This window comes from Typopeltis vanoorti, chromosome 15, assembly GCF_054136105.1.
Source record: "Typopeltis vanoorti isolate ZY-2024b chromosome 15, IOZ_Tvanoo_1.0, whole genome shotgun sequence".
NCBI classification, from domain to species: Eukaryota; Metazoa; Arthropoda; class Arachnida; order Uropygi; family Thelyphonidae; genus Typopeltis; species Typopeltis vanoorti.
In genome coordinates, this window is record NC_143563.1 from 72,072,567 (window position 1) to 72,089,978 (window position 17,412).

General features: G+C 36.9%; 1 pseudogene; it reads right to left on the bottom strand.

The window, feature by feature from the left end:
- Positions 1 to 12,882: 12,882 nt before the first annotated feature.
- On the bottom strand, positions 12,883 to 12,985 carry LOC150098878 (U2 spliceosomal RNA; annotated as a pseudogene).
- Between the last annotated feature and the right edge of the window lie 4,427 nt (positions 12,986 to 17,412).

Genomic DNA, 17,412 nt, shown 5'->3' on the forward strand with positions numbered 1-17,412 from the left:
GCCTTCTCCTTTGGTGAGAATTTATTTTACTTAAGACAGAAGATGGATAGCTTTCAGCAATTCGATTTCTTTCCTAATCCTTTAATCGTAAATTGCTATTGGATATAATACTCTTTGATTAATTTACTTCCAATACTGATCCCTCTTAAGTGTTTTATCTCGAAAACAATTCTTTATAGTATTTTAATTAAAAGAAGATAGCTCTTGTGCTCAGGAGATAGTTGGGAACCTTGAAGCAATAGGAATGAAAATCTTTGTTTAAAATTACAATGCTTTAAACATAACAGTGAACAGCGATGCTCGTCACTCTCCTTATATAGTCCTTATAAGGACTGGCTTAAAGGGGCGAAGCAAGAATGCTTTTCATCTTCCCCGTTATCTGTAGAGGACACTGTAGGGATAAGTATAGGGATAATTTAATAGCGCAATAAGTGTTATTGCGCTCTTAAAGCTCTGATCATGGCAGGAGGGTAAAAACAATAGCCGAGCCTCAGTTAGAACTTCATTGGCTACAGCATTGCCATCCATTACCCTCCAAGGGTATTAATTAATCACCGATGTTTAAGTAAAGGCGAACTCTAAAAATTCGGACGATCTCTAGATCACTCCATAGTGGCCGAAAGACCGTCCATCTCAGCGTTGGTTTCACTCAGTGACGGGCTCCCCCACCACCGAGCAGAACCACTCTTATTCCGAAGAAAAGCATTCACCGAAAAAGCCCGTCACCGGGCCGTGCCAGAAAACACTTTCCCTGGAGACTCAAATTGCTCCCTTAAGGCAAAAACCTTAAGACAGCGAACTCAAAACTCTCGAATCCCAGCGCCCAAGGGGGTAACAGCAACGGCCGAGCCTCAGTTAAACTTCATTGGTACAGCATCGCCATCCATTACCCTCCAAGGGTATTGGATTGAACGAATCAATCACCGCATCTAACGGTCGATTTTTCTAAATCCCCTCTTAATTCTCCTTATCCTTATAAGGACTGGCTTAAAGGGGCGAAGCAAGAATGCTTTTCATCTTCCCCATTATCTGTAGAGGACAATGTATGGATAAGGTGTTATTGAGCAATTCAATCTCTGATCATGGCAGGAGGGTAACAGCAATAGCCGAGCCTCAGTTAAAACTTCATTGGCTACAGCATTGCCATCCATTACCTTCCAAGGGTATTGGATTGGCGATGTGTAATAAGTAAAGCCGTCTCTAAAAATTCGGACGATCCCTAGGCCACTCAATCGTGGGCGAAAGACCGTCCATCTCAACGGTGGCTCCACTCAGTGATGGCCTTCCACCCACACGCCACCACCGAGCAGAACCGCTCATATTCCGAAGGAAATCATTCACCGACAAAGCCCCTCAGCGGGCCGTGCCGGAGAACAATTTCTCCGTTAAGGCAAAACTCAAAACTCTCGAATCTCTGCGCCCCAGGGGGTAACAGCAACAGCCGAGCTTCAGTTAGAACTTCATTGGCTTAAAGATTGCCATCCATTATCCTCCAAGAGTATTGGATTGGATGAATCAATCACCGCATCTCACGATCGATTGATTCATCTCTTAATTCTCCAAACAATAATTTCTTACTAATATTAAAGTTATATGAATAAATAAAAGGTGTATTTGTGAATTTATATTATCCATAATTTTTTTCCTAAAGTAAAAAAAAATAATAAATTTTATTTATTATATTACTTTATATGAAATTTTAAATTATTTCTGAAATTAAATGTAATATAATATTTTAATTAAAAGAAGATATTTGGGAAATTTGAGATAGTCGGGAAACTTGAAGCAATATGAATGAAAATCTTTGTTTAAAATTACATTGGTTTAAACATAACAGTCATTACTTTATATGAAATTTTAAATTATATCTAAAATTAAGTGTAATTTTATAACTTAAATAAAAGAATATATTTGGGAAACTTGAAGCAATATGAATGAAAATCTTTGTTTAAAATTACATTGGTTTAAACATAACAGTTATTACTTTATATGAAATTTTAGATTATAAATTATTTCTAAAATTAAGTGTAATTTTATTACTTAAATATTTCTAAAATTAAATGTCATTTTATTACTGGAAAATCTTCCAAGTAAGAAAGTATGATTTGGGAAATAAAGCCAATTAACCAGCTCTTCTTATCCTTATAAGGACTGGCTTAAAGGGGCGAAGCAAGATTGCTTTTCATCTTCCCCGTTATCTGTAGAGGACAGTGTAAGGATAAGGTGTTATTGAGCTATTAAAGCTCTGATCATGGCAAGAGGGTAACAGAAATAGCCGAGCCTCAGCTAAAACTTCATTGGCTACAGCATTGCCATCCATTACCCTCCCTGGGTACCAATTTTAGTCTCCTCGTACGACATGCATTAGCTACATTGGTGCTATTCTTATCCCGGCAACCACACGGGGAACCAGCTCTACGACCATTAAAACGCCTTAAACTATTAAAATTATACTAACCAATAAAAGGTGTATTATTTAATACTAATATGTATTTCAAATTTTTAAAAAATTACAATTTTTTTTATTTATTTAATTTCTTTTATTTATTTACATTAAATTTTAGATATTTTATATGAAAGTAATAATTTAATTATAATTAATTAATAATTAACTGTATATTTTATAATCCTCTGAAATCTTACATTAGGGGGTACTGAACGAAACAATGAAGATTAGCTCATGATTTACAAAAAAAAAATCTGAACACCCCCTTTTGGCATTAATTTGTAGCAATTTTTCGCATATGCAACAGATGAAAGCAGACTAAACACGACTATAATTCATTTAATTTTCATTTAAACAAATAACAGAATACGAATTAATGTTCTCTATACAATAGAAACACTTCTAAATAGCAGGACTCATGAATTAATTATAGCGGGTATGTGGTGGTGGCCTAATGATAGAGATAGTCATTTATACACATGCATTCAATGTCGCACCCAGAAATGAGCTAATGTCATATCTGATGAGGAAAATGTCAGTGTATGTCATTACAGTAGGTGGTGGTGCTGACCATGAATGATCCAGTAATGAGGTTTATGTCTGTTAGACCCACACTTGACTAATCAATCTATGTTCCAAGCTACGTGTGAGCTATTAGACATGACTATAAATGAATGGATGGGGGCAACCAAACATAGAACTGCTTCCAGCAGCTCTGACCAATGTTTGTTGACTTTCGTCAATACTTTGATCCTTTTAAGTACGAAATGCACTCACTGAATCCAAATAATGATGTAACAATATAAATCAACTATCCAATGAACAGTCAGATGGCAACTACGAAATGTCACGTGCTTAACAATGAAATCAACAGGTGAAGAATTGTAATTGCACAAATAAAAAAACAAGTTTTGAAGTGGGATATTAACAATTATTAAAATGCATATGGCATATTTAAAAAATAAATTTCTAATATCATGCCTCACTTTTTTTTTATCACAACAAATAAAGAAAGCATTACTTTATTTCTTTTCTCTCACACAAGGAAACATTACCACTTTATCAAGAAACTTCCCTCAATTCCCATAGGAGACAGCCCGCATTTGTCGGCTCTTTTTGTGATGTCTCCACTGCGAATGTTTTACCCAACTAAAAGTAAGACAAGAGTAGAATGCCTGAACAAACAGGGTGGCATCTGGTTGCAGAAAAACTATAAAAGAGAGGTCTGTGATTGAAGTCGGCAAAAGGAAGATCAGTATAGAGATTGGAAGACGATATTAAGTACATACGTTTAGGTGACCTTCGTTCAGCGTGACCTCAATTGTTAATAGAGGTCCAGATAGTACTAAGAAGAGTTTTAAGAAAGGGATATTGATTACGAAAATATTTTAGGATTTGAAAATGAAAAAAAAAAAAAAACATTGAAATTTTATAAATTTCATATTTTTATTTATTAAAAATATTTATTAATAAAATTTTAATGTCCTGATTGATAAAAATACAAAATGGGCCTTTCTTTTCGGCCTAGAGCATTTTTTTTCGCCTAAAATTTACACGTTTCTAACTTAAAAAGACACCATACAGAAGTACCATATTTTATTCTTTGTACTTTTTAATTACAATTAATAATTACACTAATTACAACTAGAAACTGATTAAAAATAATGCGAAGTTGCTAACTGCTGAATAACGTGTTTACTAATGCTTAAATTTCTCTGATTTCCCATTTGAATTTTAATTAATTATATTCTTTATGTTGGATAGCGTATCCAGTAACGGAGATGCCTTCGATATAATTCTCCATTAAAATATTCTATTATACCCTTTTTGTAATTTATTGACTTTCATATTTTGGAAGTATTTAGTCTGTTCCCGATAGAACATGCTACAGTTAATGAGAGGGAAGACCGACACTCAAGCACTGTATATAATAAAGGACTATAATATTCTATTTTATTACAACTAATACTATTTGTGGGCAAATTGAAAATCACGAGAATTTTACGATGAACTCATAAGAGTCATTTCGAGAAACCATATATGGTCATGGGCATTAAGTTGTACTTTATCGAAGGTAAGGGAAGAAAAATGTTATTCCCCCTTTGAATGATATGGAGTTTAGTGATTTTGGGCAACCAATAACAGATGATCTAGATCTAGACGCTTACGATACTGCAAAGTTAGTCGTATGAACATGCTGAATAATTTAAACTGTATCGTACATATTATGTAATTCAATATATATATATATGTAATATATTATTATGTAATGTATATTGAATATATCTATCGCACATATTATTATGTAATATATACTGAATATTATATACTGAATATTTCAAAGGAAAGTACAAGAATATTAACACTACCCGTAATAATAATTGAAATGATCATTAGGCTTCTGAATCTCATTATCCCAACTACAACTACATCCATCTCATTCTCAACGATATTTTACATAATATCTCATTTATATTTATAAATGGTGTATTAGTTAATATTAAATTATATTAAAAAGTATCACTAAATTTAAAGGAAATTACAAACTTTATTAAATTTGATTATATTTAAAAAAATATTTCATATAAATAACTTTAATAAAATTAAAATAACTAAATTTTATTTAATCAGATAAAACATTTGAGAAAAACAAAATTAAAAAATATTAATTTATCCAATGTTGTCGAGTCAAATAGAAAAACAATGTTTGTCTTTGAAACTTACAACGCTTTAAAGTTACAGCTTATGAAAAGATGACGTGAAAGTTGTGTCAGTACTGCCCTGCTTAAAGGATGACGAATTCTGCCAAAGTAGCTACATAGTCCGGAAACAATACCCTAGAAACCAATCCCTGGAAGCTGATTGTTTTTCGATCTACCTGGATCGAAAAATCCCGATATCTTTAAATTCCATATCTTTAAACACACATTAATTGACACCATAAATGTATATTAATTCCACTTTTCTTCAACACGAAAATGACTGATTAGCACCATTACTATTTACGAAATAATAATGGTGCTAATAAATGGAACGAGTTTCTTAACAATTGGTGCTGGAAAATGTAAATAAACTCCATATTACACCCTCTGTCCAAAAAGAAACCGAACTTTTCGAAAATAGAAGAAACTAGTGGCGCCACCTGTTTTATCTTTTTGTAGTTGAAAGCGGCAACCTTCATTAGTGTTGTGCGTTTCATTAGAAGTCGAGTTATAGTGACAGTATGTTTTGACGAACATACTGTCAGTATGTTCGTCAAATTCGACAGTATGGCAAGAGTGACAGTATGTTTTGACGAACGGTCGGTCGTCACGATATTCATGCCGGACCCTACGAATTCTCGCTATCAATCGCTTCAAAACTTCGATATAAAACTCACCATTGACCATTTGGCCAGGCGGAACGAATTCTTTGTTGATAATGCTCTTGGAATCGTAGAAACAAATCAGCATTGTCTTTACTTTTGACTTTTCCAAGCGACTTTTTTTCGAATGTTCCTCTTCTGGTGGTCTCCACTCAGTATTCTGGTGCTTTGTCTCGGGCTCATACTCAAAACATCACGTTTCGTCACCATAACGATCATTTCAAGGAAGTTTGAGTCCTTACGAGCGGTTTTAATGAGGTCCTTGCAGTGCAGTGCTCAAGTCGGTACATTTTTTGGTCGTCGATCAACCTGTGGGGAACTCAATCGCGAATTCAATTTACGAAGGCCCAAACGTTCAGTCAAAATGTTGTGCATAGTTGATTTTGGAATCCCAATTCATCTTCAATCAATCTCACGGACGATTTCGGGTTTTCTTTGATGAAATCACGCACTTTTTGGATGTTAACTTTGCTCAGTCCAGTTTTTGGACAGCCCGGCTTTTCGTCGCCCTCAAGCGTCTCACGCTTGAGGACGAAGAATTTCCACCACTTTGAAATCGCTTAAACCACTCGTAAACTTGAGTACGGGATAAGCATTCATCACCGTATGCTTTTTGAATCATTTGATGATGAGTTTCGGTAAAACTTTTACCAAGTTTAACACAAAAGTCAATCGCAGCTCTCTGTTTGAAACTCATTTTCCGACCGTTCGTCAAAACACACTGTCACTCTTGGCATTATAACTCGGCTTCTAATGAAACGTATGTCATAAACAGCTGACACAACACTAATGAAGTTTGCCGCTTTCGACAACAAAAAGACACAACAGGTGGCGCCACTAGTTTCTTCTATTTTCGAAATGTTCAGTTTCTTTTTGGACAGAGGGTGTATTTAAATATCTTTCATTCTCAAAACTCTGTGAAATGTTATCCTACTATTGAGTAGCAGGACAGAAAATTGGCCAATTAAACTTAGATATTGGAATGCTTCTCAATTATCGACTACTCCTTCCATGATGAAAGATCTTATTTCATCATGCGCGTTTGTTACTCTAAATTATCTACCTGTTTGTCTTAATTCTGTTATCTGGACATGATGTAATATACTTCTAATTCTATCATGACATAGAAGTGAGAATTCTTGTGTGTTTACTTCTCTATCAAATCAACTGACTCCCTTAATATTCACCCGGACTCTGAGGTCAAGTTGCTTTGTTGTGTATGGAACATTTGCCAGTGCTCGGGTGCGAGGTGACTCTTACAGTTTTATTCTATAAGAATAAAACGGTTCCATCCCTCTTCGAATAATTCAAGGGCCCATATCAATAACTGCTTTTGAGACATATACATCCTAAGCCCGAACAAATAGTTCTTCTGTAGGAAGAAGAGCAGTCTAAACTGATAATTCTTACAACGATCTCTCTCTCTGTAGACTGCTCAAATTTGCAAGCGATAGAAGAATACCAACACCGTGAGAATGGAGCTCACTCAGATTACAAAAGCCAAAGAGAGTCCTTCGTCCAGGTAGTAACAAACAACAGTTTCCTTTAGTAGGGAAAGAACCGGGTTGGACTCGCATCAGGACACAGGTGGAGTCGAAACCGAGGAGGACATTAAAATGCATACTGAGTTTGATATAATGCGTTTTCCTCCAGGAAATTCGGGTTTTAAAATCGGTTAGAGCACATGCAGTTAACCATTGCAATACACTAGCCTTATAGGTGACATTTGTTTCAGTCGTAAGTCAAAAACCAACTGAACAATTTAAAACACAAGGAGCTTCCACTGCTGTGAACTTTGCAAATTCTTCATGGTTTGGTTCACACAAGACACGCCTGTCGACCAGATGATTGTTTAAGTGTTCCCTGTAAAGCCTGATTCTAATTCATATAAAACCGGTCCAGACTCTGCGGATGTAGCACTTGAAACATAACAATCTCAACTGCTGGACCCCATTCTCTTTTGGCCTTATCTAGATTACCTTTTACTTTGTTCCTCTTGATAATTCCGTTTATAACGAATGATATTTTTAATATTTTCCGGAAACATTGAGACCTATGCAGAAAGTTTCACCATTAATTATTACCATCATGTTACGTGACCTTCTTGAAGTTGTATGCAAAGTCTATTAGAGCGTGTCATTAAAATAACTGGATTTTTCCTACTTGGTTATATGGTTTTACACGTGCTACGGTCCTGGGAATGACCCATCTGATCTCTGTAAAGGCTGAGTTTCTTCTAATATGCTTGGAAATGTTGATTAACTTTTGTAAAAGGCAAATGCTTCTGAGTTTATGGTCAACATTATCGCTGTTGTTTTGAATAACAGATGCGTAACAAACAGCTGTTTGTTACGCAGTACTGCTACATCACTAACTGATCGCCTGAATTAACAAATAATGCAATAGCATTCGATTTTTCTACTTTGATTACACTTTATTTATTCTCAATGACAACATGAAACGTTTTGCTTAATTTTGGAATCTAAATGCGGTCTAATTTAAATCAAAATTTAGATGACTGCAAACGTTAGTAAACACCCCAAATACTCAATTTCATTAAAATCTATATAAAAAATGATAATAATAATAATTTGTGAGTTCAACAAATCTTCATCATCGGCCTGTAGAGTAAGATAGGCTGAGAGCCAGCAGATAGTAGGAGAGGAAATAAAGATAGAGTGCATAGTGGTAGAGTAGGTTAAAGAGGCCTCAGTTGACCTGTTTTAGCTGTTTGCCCCGCAGGGGCGTTTCTAAAACGGTCGTTGATTTTTCACTTTTTTAAAAAAAAAACGAAAAATCCTAAAAAGGAAACATGTAACAAAACAAAAAAAAAGAGAATAAATCTGGAGAAGAAATGGAAAGGTAAACTTAGAGGTGGAGGAAGGATCTGGCCCGAGTGATGCAGCTCACAAGGAACTGCACCGCCTCGCTATAAGCCTTCGCCGCTCGGGTTCTCAGGTCCTCCCCCACCTGTGATAGCTGAAACCGGTGAAGCTGTGTACAGAAACCCCACAAGGTGGTTACTGTGTCTTTCTTTTGTTGTGGGCAGTTATTATTCTTTTGGCCACTTCACTTCCCTTGGCCATGTCCAGTTTGCAGAGAGCTATGAAGAACGCCGAAGCTACCTCCTCGTCTAAATCCTGGGCTACCTCTACCTGCTCAGGGGTGACTTTGCTGATGTCCTCAACGAAGAGGTCACCCCATTTTGCGCTAACGATGTCAGATCCATGTTCCCCTGTGAGGAGGAGTTCAGGTTCTCCTATTTGTTTCATCGCTTCTTTGAATTTTTCCGCCATCCCTGGGATACCTCTGATGAGATGGCTGAGAGTCTCCCCTGCTTTCGCGTGAGGGACTTCTGGGTGGGGTCTCAGATACTGTTGCTGTTTTGGGCGTTACCAACTCTTCTTCCTGTGGGCTTAATGGCCGTTTAGAGGTGTTGGTGTTCACCTCCATCTTTCCTTCTTCCCTATCTATATCATCTGTATTAGTATCTATATTGGTATTGATGGTTTCAATAGCGACTGTTTCTTCTTGTTGGATTTTACTGCTTGTGGAAGTTTTTTTCCCCTTTCGGTTTTTCTTAGACGTGGAGGTATGGATTTCTGTTATATCAGGAGCAGCCTCGAAAGGAGGAGAAGCTTCCTGTGGTGTGTCATTTCCATTGCTTGGTGGAGTTGCTGGCGTGATTGCACCACCCATCCTCTCAGCAAGGGTTCTGGACGGGCATGTGTCCACTTTGTGGTCAATGACCCCACATTTCAGGCAAGCTGACTCACAGTTTTCTTGGTTGTGGCCTGCTTTGAAGCAGTTTTTACATTTCACTCTAGGACAGTCTGCCCCAAGGTGAGTGAAGGCACCACATTTAAAACATTGTTTTTTTACACCAGAGTAGTTTATCATTACTCTGGCGGATCCAATAATAATGAAGTTGGGAACGGGCGTTTTCATCTCGAGGGAAATGTGGACTTCACCCGACTTCCATTTGGGGTTTTCTGCGTCATTTAGGACTTCCACCTTGTGTACAACGCCCCATTTCCCGAATATTTCGTGGATGATCTTTACATCGGTTTCAATATATTCTAAAGGGAATCTGGGGATTCTAAGTAGTTTGGTAATGCTCCCTACCAAAAATGGAACTATTGTTTTTCCATTACACTCGAATCCTGCAAGTAGTTTGTCTCTTGTTTGTTCACTCTTTACTACTACTTGTAAGCGGCCACCACCAAAGGGAGTAAAACCAAAAATCTGCTCAGCGCCGACGCTTTCGATGAGGGCTTTGGCCAAACATCGAGCTCGTAGGTCAGCTTCAACTTCGATTCCAAGGGTCCGCGTACGCGGCAAAGCCATGGCTGATGAGGGGGGGGGGGGCTAAGCTATTCCCACCACCGAGTGTGTTATTCTTGCCCCAGTCCGGGGTTTATTCTGTATCTGCTGCTGTCGTTTATTATCAAGTGCCTCTATGAGACGCTTTGTCGATAATAACTGAGCTAACATATATATATATATACTACAATTTGCGCTTAGCTAAACAATTTGCTAATCACCTATGAGAAAAGTTCACAAAAAAGATGAACGCTAACCACACTACAGAAATGATCCTGTGAAGTATGATCTGAGATAAGAGAGTTGTCACATACACAAGGATGGACCAAAATGGAAACAATGGTTTACGCTAATTACTGTAAATTTTATTAGAGAGCTTGTATATAATTTATTTTATGGTGTATTTTTATGTATGTAAGTATATGTGCAGATATTTAAAATAGTTAAAAATAATAATTTTATTTCATTACATTTTAATCTTTAAACAAAAAAATTAAAGAAACATATCTAAAAGAATCGTTTTTCATCATACAACAACCTAAAAGGGAATAAACTGTACATCGTACTACCTGCACCATTGTCGAGTATGCCAATTGAACTAAGTTTAGCATGTATTAATACAATGCATTTAAAGAATCAAACATCTCTTTTCAGATAATGCATTTGAATAAATATTCCTAAAATTTTCGAAAACAACCATTGATAAGATGTTATAAAAGGATTGCTTTCCGCTATAAAATTTAAAAACAACGGATAATGAAAGAAATACCTACCATAGCATTTGTAAACTGAATAAATGTAAAAGATGACATTTTCATCGCAATGATTTCCCGAGGAAGTTTTGTATTCACTGAATCATTTGTACATTATAAAAATATAATAGAAAATGTTATATTTTCTTCGTTTCTATTGCTAGATCATTTTCTCCCATTCTGTTTATGGAAATTCTTGTTTATGGCTAGTTTTAAATCATTAGTATTTTCATTCTAATTTATATTTACCTGTTTTTTTATTATTTTAATATTTAACTCTTGTACACAGTTAAAATTTTACATCACTTATTATGACAGGTTCTTTGTCCACTAGCTCACATGAAACGATCTCGTGTCATAATGACCTACAATAATAATTTGTGAGTTCAACCAATCTCATCATCGGCCTGTGGAGTAAGATAGGTGCTGAGATTCAGCAGATAGTAGGAGAGGAAATAAAGATAGAGTGCATAGTGATAGAGTAGGGAAAAGAGGCCTCAGTTGACATGTTTTAGCTGTTAACCCCCCCCCCCCCCATGGGTGCTTCTAAAACGGTCGTTGATTTTTCACTTTTAGAGAAAAAAGGAAAAATCCTAAAAAGGAAACATGTAAAGGAAACCGAGAGAACTTAGAAAGAAATCATGAAGGTTTGAATGGGAACAAAGGGACTTAGAGGTAGGGCAGGAGCCTACTCCGAGAGATGCAGCTCACAGGGAGCTGCACCGCTTCGATGTAAGCCTTCGCCGCTCGGATTCTCAGCTCCAGCCCCTCCTCTGTGAACTAAAAAGAAGGGCAAGGTTTGATTCTCCCTACTTTCGTTTATTGTAGGCTGTTAGTATTTGTTCAGCCACCTTACTTCCCCGGGCCAAGTCTAACATACGGAGAGTTCTGAAGAATGCCGCCGCCACCTCGTCTTCTATATCCAGAACTCCCCGTACCTCTTCTGGAGTGACTTCACTAATATCTTCTATGAAGAGGTCGCCCCACTTAGGCGCTAACGACCTTAGGAGATCTCTTTCCGGTGAGGAGGAGTAGAGGTTCCCCTATTTCCTCCATTGCTTTTTTGAATTTATCTTGAACTTCGGGGATGTCCTTTAGGAGAAACTTTAGAGTCTCCCCTGCTTTCGCGTGGGGGGAGGAGTTCTTGGAAGGCAGTTTCCTATGCTTTAACTGCTTTTGGTTTTGTCATCTCCACTTCCTGTGGACTTAATGGCCGTTTGGAAGTGTTGATGGTTGCCTCCATGTCCTCTGATTGATCTTCTTCTTACTCAATTTCTTCTGCTGGAGTTTCCATGTTGACTGTTTCCTCTGTTTGGTTTTTACTGGTCGTTTCTGCAGTTGCGGCAGTTTTTTTTTTCCTTACGGGTTTTCTCGGTTGTCTTAGACGCGGCGGTATGGCTTGCTGTTGCATCAGGAGGGGCCTCAAAAGGTGCAAAGGCTTACTGTTCGGTGCCGTTTGCATTACCTGGTGGTGTTGCTGTGGCTGACGTGATAGCACCTCCCATCCTCTCTGCAAGGGTTCTGGATGGGCAGGTATCTATTTTGTGGTCTATGGCACCACATTTCAGTTAAACTGCTTCATATTTTTCCTGGGTATGGCCTGCTTTGAGGCAATTCTTGCACTTCAGTCGAGAGCAGTCCGCCCTAAAATGAGTGAAGACGCCACACCTGAAGCATTGCCTCTTTACGCCTCTGAACGGCGGTTTTCATCTAGAGCGAGATGTTTACTTCGCCCAACTTCCATTGCGGGTTGTCTGCATCGTTTAAGACTTATATGTTGCGTACAACACCCCATTTCCCGAACACTTCGTGGATGACTTTTTCGTCATTTTCTATATATTCCAAGGGGAATCTGGGGATTTTAAGCATTTTAATAATGCTCCCCACCATGAATGGAACTATTTTCTTTCCAGAGGGTCCAGGCGCGTGGCAAAACAGTGGCCATAACTGGTGAGAGGGGGGGGGGTCTCTGGTCCGTAGAATATCACGAAAACCCGGTGAGATCCGTATCCGATATTAATTCTCAGAACAGATACTACACTCTCACTTAGTCTGAACTGATACTACACTTTGATCTTAGCCAAAAGGCCGAGAAGCGATAATGACCTACAATAAAACGATCTCGTGTCATAATTACTTACAAAAATGACCAACAACTACAATAATTAATATTAAAAAGGTGTATTTAAAACTACCATTCCATAAACTTTAATTTAAAATATATTTTAATATATACTATTTATATTCAATATAAATAAAACATCTAAATGATTTATTTAATTAATTAAATTATATTTACTTTATTTTGGAAAACTTTGATAAACAACAAAAGATCTAGTTTTGTTTATTTAATGAATTAGCTTTCATTTATCATGATTTAAATCGATGTTATCCAAAAATTTTAATTAATGAAATACAAAATTATATATTGATATATACTTATTTTATTTTTATATAAAAGATTTAATTTGTTCATTTCATGAGTTAAATTTCATTTATTTTTCTTAAAACTATTTTCATAACTGATAATGCAGCATAATTTTTGCTGTGCTACTCATATGATTATGCACCGTTATCATTCTATGCTATTATTTTTATTAACAATATAATATTTATAATTTTATTAGCTATTTAAGAAAAATGTATTCAATAAAAATATTTAAAAATATGATTTTATATAACTAATTTCAAAACTTTTATTTCATAAAACTAAAATATTTTATGTAAACCAAATTCTTTCACAATATACAACAATACATATTTAATTACAAAGTAATTACTTTCGACGATGATTTTCTGGATTGATTCATTCAATCCATTAGAACAACACACTCGGTGGTGGGAATAGCTTAGGCCATCCCCACCTCACCAGCATGGCTTTGCCGCATACGCGGACCCTTGGAATCGAAGTGGAAGCTGATCTACGACTTTGATGTTTGGCCAAAGCCAAAGCCCTCATCGAAAGCGTCGGCGCTAAGCAGATTTTTGGGTTTACTCCCTTTGGTGGTGGCCGCTTCCAAGTAGTAGTAAGGAGTGAGCCAACAAGAGACAAACTACTTGCAGGATTCGAATGTAATGGAAAAACAATAGTTCAATTTTTGGTAGGGAGCATTACCAAACTACTTACAATCCCCAGATTCCCTTTAGAATATATTGAAACGGATGTAAAGATCATTCACGAAATATTCGGGAAATGGGGCGGTATACACAAGGTGGAAGTCCTAAATGACGCAGAAAACCCCAAATGGAAGTCGGGTGAAGTCCACATCTCCCTCGAGATGAAAACGCCCGTTCCCAACTTCATTATTATTGGATCCGCCAGAGTAATGATAAATTACCCTGGTGTAAAAAAACAATGTTTTAGATGTGGTGCTTTCACTCACCTTGGGGCGGACTGTCCTAGAGTGAAATGTAAAAACTGCCTCAAAGCAGGCCACAACCAAGAAAACTGCGAGTCAGCTTGCCTGAAATGTGGGGTCATTGACCACAAAGTGGACACATGCCCATCCAGAACCCTTGCTGAGAGGATGGGTGGTGTAATCACGCCAGCAACTCCACCAAGCAATGGAAATGACACAGCACAGGAAGCTTCTCCTCATTTCGAGGCTGCTTCTGATATAACAGAAATCCATACCTCCACGTCTAAGAAAAACCGAAAGGGGAAAAAAACTTCCACAAGCAGTAAAATCCAACAAGAAGAAACAGTCGTTATTGAAATCATCAATACCAATATAGATACTAATACAGATGATATAGATAGGGAAGAAGGAAAGATGGAGGTGAACACCAGCACCTCCAAACGGCCATTAATCCCACAGGAAGAAGAGTTGGTAACGCCCAAAACAACAACAGTATCTGAGACCCCACCCTGAAGTCCCTCACGCGAAAGCAGGGGAGACTCTCAGCCATCTCATCGGAGGTATCCCAGGGATGGCGGAAAAATTCAAAGAAGCGATAAAAAAAAATAGGAGAACCTGAACTCCTCATCACAGGGGAACATGGATCTGACATCGTCAGCGCAAAATGGGGTGACCTCTTCGTTGATGACATCAGCAAAGTCACCCCTGAGCAGGTAGAGGTAGCCCAGGATTTAGACGAGGAGGCAGCTTCGGCCTTCTTCATAGCTCTCTGCAAACTGGACATGGCCAAGGGAAGTGAGGTGGCCAAAAGAATAATAACTGCCCACAACAAAAGAAAGACACAGTAACCACCTTGTGGGGTTTCTGTACACAGCTTCACCGGTTTCAGCTATCACAGGTGGGGGAGGACCTGAGAACCCGAGCGGCGAAGGCTTACAGCGAGGCGGTGCAGTTCCTTGTGAGCTGCATCACTCGGGCCAGATCCTTCCTCCACCTCTAAGTTTAACTTTCAATTTTTGCTTTTCTGTGTACTTTTTTGTTTTTGTTTTGTTGCATGTTTCCTTTTTAGGATTTTTCCTTTTTGTAAAGTGAAAAATCAACGACCGTTTTAGAAACGCCCCTGGGGGGCGAACAGCTAAAACAGGTCAACTGAGGCCTCTTTAACCTACCCTACCACTATGCACTCTATCTTTATTTCCTCTCCTACTATCTGCTGACTCTCAGCCTATCTTACTCTACAGGCCGATGATGAAGATTTGTTGAACTCACAAATTATTTATTATTATTACCCTTGGAGGATAATGGATGGCAATGCTGTAGCCAATGATGTTCTAACTGAGGCTCGGCTATTGCTGTTACCCTCCTGCCATGATCAGAGCATTAATAGCTTATAACACCTTATCCCTACACCGTCCTCTACAGATAACGGGGAAGATGAAAAGCATTCTTGTTTCGCCCCTTTAAGCCAGTCCTTATAAGGATAAGGACTACTTTCGACGATTGAGTATATTCTTCTATTCACAAAACACTTTTTTTTGTATTTATTTAGTAACAAAGCTGAAGAGTTTATTACGGACGATTGAGTATATCATATACATACATCGTTAATGGCTGATGTTATGTTATAAAATAGGCGACATTCAGGGAATATATATAACACTAAAACCTTAGTTTAATATATATGTAAAACTATATACAGTCATACCCCGACTTATGCGAATCCGGAGTTACGCGGTTTCTTATATGTACGCCTTCTCGTCCCACTTAACGCCTCACCACTAGTCGTATCTTTCCGGAGTCGGCCGCATTCGCCAGTGTCGCACATGCTGTGAACAAGCAATGACGTGTTTCGCACGGTCTCCATTCATATACGATTTTTATAGTCTACAAACGTTGCGATTGTTTAATGTTATGTTCTTGATAAAAATTATATCACATAAAAAAATAATAATGTCGTCCAAAAGAAGCAAGTCCGATTCTTTCAAGCTATCAAGAAAAGAAAAACATTGACTTTGGAAACAAAACTCAACATTATTAAGGATTTTGAAGGCGGAATGAAAATTTCTGAGCTAGCAAAGAAGTTCGATCTACAGGAATCCACAGTAAGAACCATCATAAAAGAAAGGTTAACAGATTTTGGAGGACATAGATTCTGACGAGGAACGAATTGTAGCCACAAGGCAAGGAATAAAAAAATCATTGGCTTGCTATGAAGAAATTTTGCTTGACAAGAAAAAGACATTACGCCGTCAGACGAATCTATTAGATTTTATGAAACCATCGACATCGTAATAACTTTCTTTTTTTTATGTACAAAAAACTACAATTATGATTATATTTCTTAAAAAATATAGGTGTTTTTGTAAACCTTTGGTCCCAATTGTATGTTTGTATATATAAATTACATGCGAAATTATACCCCGAGTTACGCGCTTTTTGTTGGTCCCACCTACCGCGTAACTTCGGGGTATGACTATATATTATTTTATAGAGAGTCCGAATGGTTTTGATTTTTTAAAGTTCATTTCTGAGCATCAATTATAACATTTTCTAACAATGACAGAAATTACCCTATTATCGTACTAGGATTAAGCATATTTCTGCCCTTGATCATTAAGGTGGAACGCACATACAGCGTCAAGATAAGAATTGCCTATTGTCAATAGTATGCCAGAAGAGGTACACTGTTACACAATTTTCAAATATAATTTATTTTATTTTCTAAAAAAAATTATAATTTTCTAAAAAACAATAATGTAACTTTTATTTTAGTTATTAAAAGAATTTTAAATAATGAAAAAATACATAATAAACATTTTAAATATATAATATATATGTTTAAATGTTCCGTATTAAAATTTTCTCTTGTTTTTTTATAGATTTTTAATTTGTATATTTATTTTCTTTTATGCATTTTTTTATTTTATATTATTAAAGAAAATACAATTTATATTATTTATTTCATATTTTGTAATTATTTTTTTGGTTTTATTACATTTTAATTATTACATTGTAATTTGCATAATTATTTTAAATTACTATTATTATTAACATTTCCTTTAGTCGGCGACTAGAGGAAATTTTTCTAAGCCTTTTTTCGACCGGTTCCCGAGTTAGTCGATCTCTGGCACGGGCAATCGGGTTTTTCCTCCCGGAAACTCGGGTTTT